Here is a 6293-nt window from a genome sequence, read left to right as displayed (position 1 = left end):
CCCTTTTTAAATAAGGGTGTTACATTAGCAGTTTTCCAGTCTGCCGGGACCTTTGCTGAGTCCAGGGAGTTTTGGAAAATTATTACCAATGCATCCACAATCCCTACCGCCACTTCCCTCAAGACCCTAGGATGTAAGCCATCAGGTCCAGGTGATTTATCCGCCTTGAGTCCCATTATTTTACTGAGTTCCACTTCCTTAGTGATTTTGATCGTGTTTAGCTCCTCCCCCGCTATAGCCCCCTGTTTGTCCAGTGTTGGGATATTCTTAGTGTCTTCTACTGTAAAGACTGATACAAAATATTCATTCAGTGTTTTTGCCATCTCCATATTTCCCACCATTAATTTCCCGGTCTCATCCTCTAAGGGACTAACATTTACTTTAGCCACCCTTTTTCTTTTTATATAACTATAAAAACTCTTACTATCTGTTTTTATATTTTTTGCTAATTTACTTTCATAATCTATCTTCCCTTTCTTAATCAATCTTTTTGTTATTTTTTGCTGTCTTTTAAAGTTTTCCCAATCCTCTATCCTCCCACTAGATTTGGCCAGCTTATATGCCCTTGTTTTTAGTCGAATACTATCCTTAATTTCTTTACTTAGCCATGGATGGCTGTCTTTTCTTTTACACCCTTTTCTTCTCAGTGGAATATATATTTTTTGGAGGTTGTGAAATAACTCCTTAAATGTACACCACTGATCTTGTATCGTCTTACCCTTTAATCTATTTTCCCAATCCACTCTACTCAATTCCGCTCTCATACCTTCATAGTCTCCTTTATTCAAGCTTAGCACGCTTGTTTGAGATCCAACCTTCTCACCCTCTAATTGAATATGGAATTCAACCATGTTATGGTCACTCATTCCAAGGGGATCCTTTACTAGGACATTTTTAATTAATCCTGTCTCGTTACGCAGGACCAGATCTAAGGTTGCTTGCCCCCTGGTCAGTTCAGTTGCATACTGCTCAAGAAACCCATCCCTAATACACTCAATGAACTCATCCTCAAGGCAGCCCTGCCCAATTTGATTTGTCCAATTAATATGATAGCTAAAATCCCCCATAATTATAGATGCTCCCTTATTACAAGCCTCAACTATTTCCTGATTGATACTCCGTCCAACAGATTTGCAACTGTTTGGAGGCCTATAGACTACGCCCACTCGTGTTTTTTTCCCCTTATTATTCCTTACCTCCACCCAAACTGTTTCATTATCCTGATCTTTTGACCCAATATCATTTCTCTGTATTACAGTGATTCCTTCCTTTATTAAGATAGCCACCCCACCTCCCCTTCCTTCCTGCCTGTCCTTCCTGATCGTTAAATAACCTGGTATGTTTAATTCCCAGCCATTGTCACCCTGCAGCCATGTTTCTGTAATGGCCACAAGATCATACCCAAATGTAGTTATTTGTGCCATTAACTCGTCTATTTTGTTACGAATGCTACGTGCATTTAGATAGAGAACTTTCAAAGATGTTTTGTGACACTTAGTTCCTGCTTTTGCCCTTTTTATTACTTTACCTTTTACTCCATACCTTCTGCATTGAGGAGAGGAGAAACAGAGTCAACGTTTCAGGTCCAGCCCTTCGTCAGAACTGGAAAAGGTTAGGGAGGAGATATTTTTAAGCAGGGGCAATGTGGAGGGGAGGAAAGAACAAAAGGGAATTTCTGTGATAGGCTGGGAGGCAGGAGAGATTGACTGACAAAAGGGATGATGGTGCGGGGCAAAAGGTAATGGGACAAGTTAAGAAACAAAAGATGGCTCTAGATGATGTGTGAATGATGATAGCAGCGACATTAACAGCTACCATGTGAGGAAACAAGAGAAGAAAAAAAGAAGAAATACAGGGGCCAATTTATAGTCTGAAATTGTTGAACTCAATGTTGAGTCCAGAAGACTGTAAAGTGCCTAATCGAAAGATGAGGTGCTGTTCCTTGAGCTTACGTTGACCTTCGTTGGAACAGTGTAAGAGCAATATATTGATATGTGTATCGACATGGCGGCGGACTGCTCTACCATGAGTAAGGACACATATGAGAGTAAGTTTAATCAGATACCATTTATAAAGAGTACCATAGAGTTAAAAACCTACTCCGGAGAAATCCTAGAGACATGTGGACAAATGGAATGTACAGTTCAGCACAGTGGCCAGTCAGTAACGCTGCCTATTGTAGCGAGCTACAACAACAGGCCAACCCTCATGGGCAAAGACTGGTTGAGAAAGTTCAAACTAGACTGGAAAAATATCCTCCGTGTAGATGCTTCAAAGAAGTGACTCAACACAATGCTGAACAAGTATAAAAGCAAAAGCAAAATACTGCGGATGCTGGAAATCTGAAACAACAGGAAATGCTGGAAACACTCAGCAGGTCAGGCAGCATCCGTGGAGAGAGAAACGGAGTTAACGTTTCAGGTCGATGAAAAAGAACTGGAAAAAGTTGGACAAGTAACAGATTTTTAAGCAAGTGAGGGACAGGGAAAGGGAGGAGGGGAGGAAAGAAGGTCTGTGATAGGGTGGAAGGCAGGAGAGATTAAAAGACAAAAAGGATGATGATGCAAGACAAAAGGAGATGGTAATGGGACAGGTTAAGAAACAAAAGATGACTCTAGATGAGGTGTAAATAGCAATGGCAGAATCATCAACAGCTGCCATGTGAGAGAGAAACGAAAACATAGGGGTCGAGGTTATAGTCTGAAATTGTTGAACTCGATGTTGAGTCCAGAAGACTGTAAAGTACCTAATCGAAAGATGAGGTGCTGTTCCTCGAGCTTACGTTGAGCTTCATTGGAACAGTGTAAGAGGCCGAGGATGGAACATAAGAAATAGGAGCAGGAGTAGGCCAATCGGCCCCTCGAGCCTGCTCCGCCATTCAATAAGATCATGGCTGATCTGATCCTAACCGCCAATCTACTATCACAGAACCATCTCCTGAATCTAACAGAATTAGACACACGAAATAGGAGCAGGATCAGGCTACACGGCCCCTGGGCCCGCTCCGCTACCCACAGGGCCATGACCGATCCGAACCTAGACTCATGTCCAAATTCCTGCCCGCTCCCCGTAACCCTTAATTCCCTTTACTTCTAGGAAACTGTCTATTTCTGTTTTAAATTTATGTAATGATGTAGCTTCTACAGCTTTTTGGGGCAGCATATTCCATGGACCTACCACCCTCTGAGTGAAGTAGTTCCTCCTCATCTCAGTTTTGAAAGAGCAGCCCCTTATTCTAAGACTATGCCCCCTAGTTCTAGTTTCACCCATCATCGGGAACATCTTCCCCGCATCCACCCGATCCAACCCCTTCACAATCTTATATGTTTCAATAAGTTCGCCTCTCATTCTTCTGAACTCCAATGAGTAGAGTCCCAATTTACTCAACCTCTCCTCATATGTCCATCCCCTCATCCCCGGGATTAACCGAGTGAACCTTCTTTGTACTGACTCGAGAGCAAGTATGTCCTTTCTTAAGTATGGACACCAAAACTGTACGCAGTATTCCAGGTGCGGTCTCACCAATACCTTGTACAACTGAAGCAATACCTCCCTATTTTTATATTCTATCCCCCTAGCAATGAAAGCCAACATTCCATTGGTCTTCTTAACCACTTGCTGCACCTGCATACTAACCTTTTGAGTTTCGTGCAGCAGGACCCCCAGATCCCTTTGTACTTCAGTACTTTCCAGTTTCTTGCCATTAAGATAATAACTTGCTCTACGATTTTTCCTGCCAAAGTGCATAACCTCACACTTTCCAGTATTGTATTCCATCTGCCAAATCTCTGCCCACTTACTTAGCCTGTCGATGTCCCCTTGCAGGTTTTTTATGTCCTCCTCACTCACTACTTTCCCTCCCATCTTAGTATCATCTGCAAACTTTGATATGTTACACTCGGTCCCCTCCTCCAAATCGTTAATATAGATTGTAAAGAGTTGGGGACCCAGCACTGACCCCTGCGGAACACCACTAGTTACTGATTGCCAGTCTGAGAATGAACCATTTATCCCAACTCTCTGCCTTCTGTTAGATAGCCAATCCTCTATCCATGCCAGAATATTACCCCCAATCCCGTGATTTTTTATCTTAAGCAATAATCTTTTGTGTGGCACCTTGTCAAATGCCTTTTGGAAGTCTAAATACACTACGTCCACTGGTTCCCCTTTATCCACCCTATACGTTACTTCCTCAAAGAACTCCAGCAAATTTGTCAAACATGACTTCCCCTTCATAAAACCATGCTGACTTTGTCCTATTAAATTATGATTATCCAAATGTCCTGTTACTGTCTCCTTAATAATGGACTCCAAAATTTTACCTACCACAGATGTTAGGCTAACCGGTCTATAGTTTCCAGCCTTCTGTCTACTGCCCTTTTCAAATAAGGGTGTTACATTAGCAGTTTTCCAGTCTGCCGGGACCTTTGCCGAGTCCAGGGAGTTTTGGAAAATTATTACCAATGCATCCACAATCCCTACCGCCACTTCCCTCAAGACCCTAGGATGTAAGCCATCAGGTCCAGGTGATTTATCCGCCTTGAGTCCCATTATTTTACCGAGTACCACTTCCTTCGTGATTTTGATCCCTTTATGGTCCCTTTATGGTCCCTAATAGGCCCTACTCTTTCTTTAGTTATCCTCTTGCTCTTAATGTATTTATAAAACATCTTTGGGATCTCCTTGATTTTACTTGCCAATATTTTTTCATGCCCTCTCTTTGCTTTCCTAATTTCCTTTTTAATTTCACCCCTGCACTTTCTACACTCCTCTAGAGTTTCTGCAGTATTGAGCCCTCAGTATCTGTCATAAGCTTCCCTTTTTTCTTTAACCTTCCCTGTATGCCCCTTGACATCCAGGGAGCTCTATATTTGTTAATCCCACCCTTTTTCTTTAAGGGAACATACTTGCCTAAACCCTCACTATCTCCTCTTTGAATGCCTCCCACTGCTTTGTCACTGATTTACCTTCAAGTTCCTGTCTCCAGTCCACTTTGGCTAAATCACCTCTCAGCTTAGTAAAATTAGCTTTTCCCCAATTGGGATCTTTTATTCCTGGTCTATCCTTGTCCTTTTCCATAACTATACTAAATCTAACTGAATTCTGATCACTATCACTAAAATGCCCTCCCACTGATACCCCTTCCACCTGCCCAGTTTCATTCCCTAAAACTAGGTCCAGAACCGCCCCCTCTCTTGTTGGGCTTGCTACGTACTGGCTAAAAAAGTTCTCCTGAATGCATTTTAAAAATTCTGCACCCTCCATACCTTTCACACTAATTTTATCCCAGTTAATATTAGGGAAGTTGAAATCCCCGACTATTACTGCCCTATTTTTGCACGTCTCAGAAATTTGCCTACATATTTGCTCCTCTATTCCCCTCTGACTGTTCGGGGGTCTATAGTACACTCCCAGCAGTGGGCCCCTTTTTTGTTCTTCAGTTCAACCCATAGGCCCTCATTGGATGATCCTTCAAAGATATCATCCCTCCTCACAGCTGTAATTGTTTCTTTAATCAACATTGTGACCCCCTCCTTTTTTATCCCCCTCTCTAGCTCGTCTGAAAACCCTGTAACCAGGAATGTTGAGCTTCCATTCCTGCCCTTCTTTCAGCCATGTATCAGTAATGGCTATAATATCATACTCCCACATGTCTATCTGTGCCCTCAGCTCATCTACTTTATTCCCTAGACTCCTTGCGTTGAAGTATATACCATTTAGCACTGCCAAACTCCCTTGTTGTCTATTTTCTAGCCTTTGCTTCCTCTGCCTTCCAAACTCGCATACTAATTTTCTGCCTTCCATTTCCAGCTTTGCTTCTCTCCCTTCTGAATCTACTCTCAGGTTCCCATCCCCCTGCCAAGCTAGTTTAAACCCTCCCCAACAGCACTAGCACCCCTCACCCCCCACTGTCCTGCTGAGGTGCAACCTGTCTGGCTTGTACAGGTCCCACATCCCCCAGAAACGGTCCCAATGCCTCAGGAACCTAAAGCCCTCCCTCCTGCACCATCTCTTCGGACACGCATTCATCCGCTCTATCCTCCTATTTCTGTACTCGCTCGCATGTGGCACCGGGAGTAATCCAGAGATTACTACCTTTGAGGTCCTGCTTTTTAATCTCTTTCCTAGCTCCCTAAAATTTGCCTGCAGGACCTCATCCCTCTTTCTACCTATGTTGTTGGTACCGATATGGACCACAACCTTTGGCTGTTCACCCTCCTCCCTCAGAGTGTCCTGCAGCCACTCAGTGACCTCCTTGACCCTGGCACCAGGGAGGCAACATACCATCCTGG

This window comes from Somniosus microcephalus, chromosome 2 (assembly GCF_052327205.1).
Source record: "Somniosus microcephalus isolate GS21.2 chromosome 2, FLI_Smic_1.0, whole genome shotgun sequence".
NCBI lineage: Eukaryota > Metazoa > Chordata > Chondrichthyes > Squaliformes > Somniosidae > Somniosus > Somniosus microcephalus.
Note: the sequence above shows the minus strand (reverse complement) of the source record.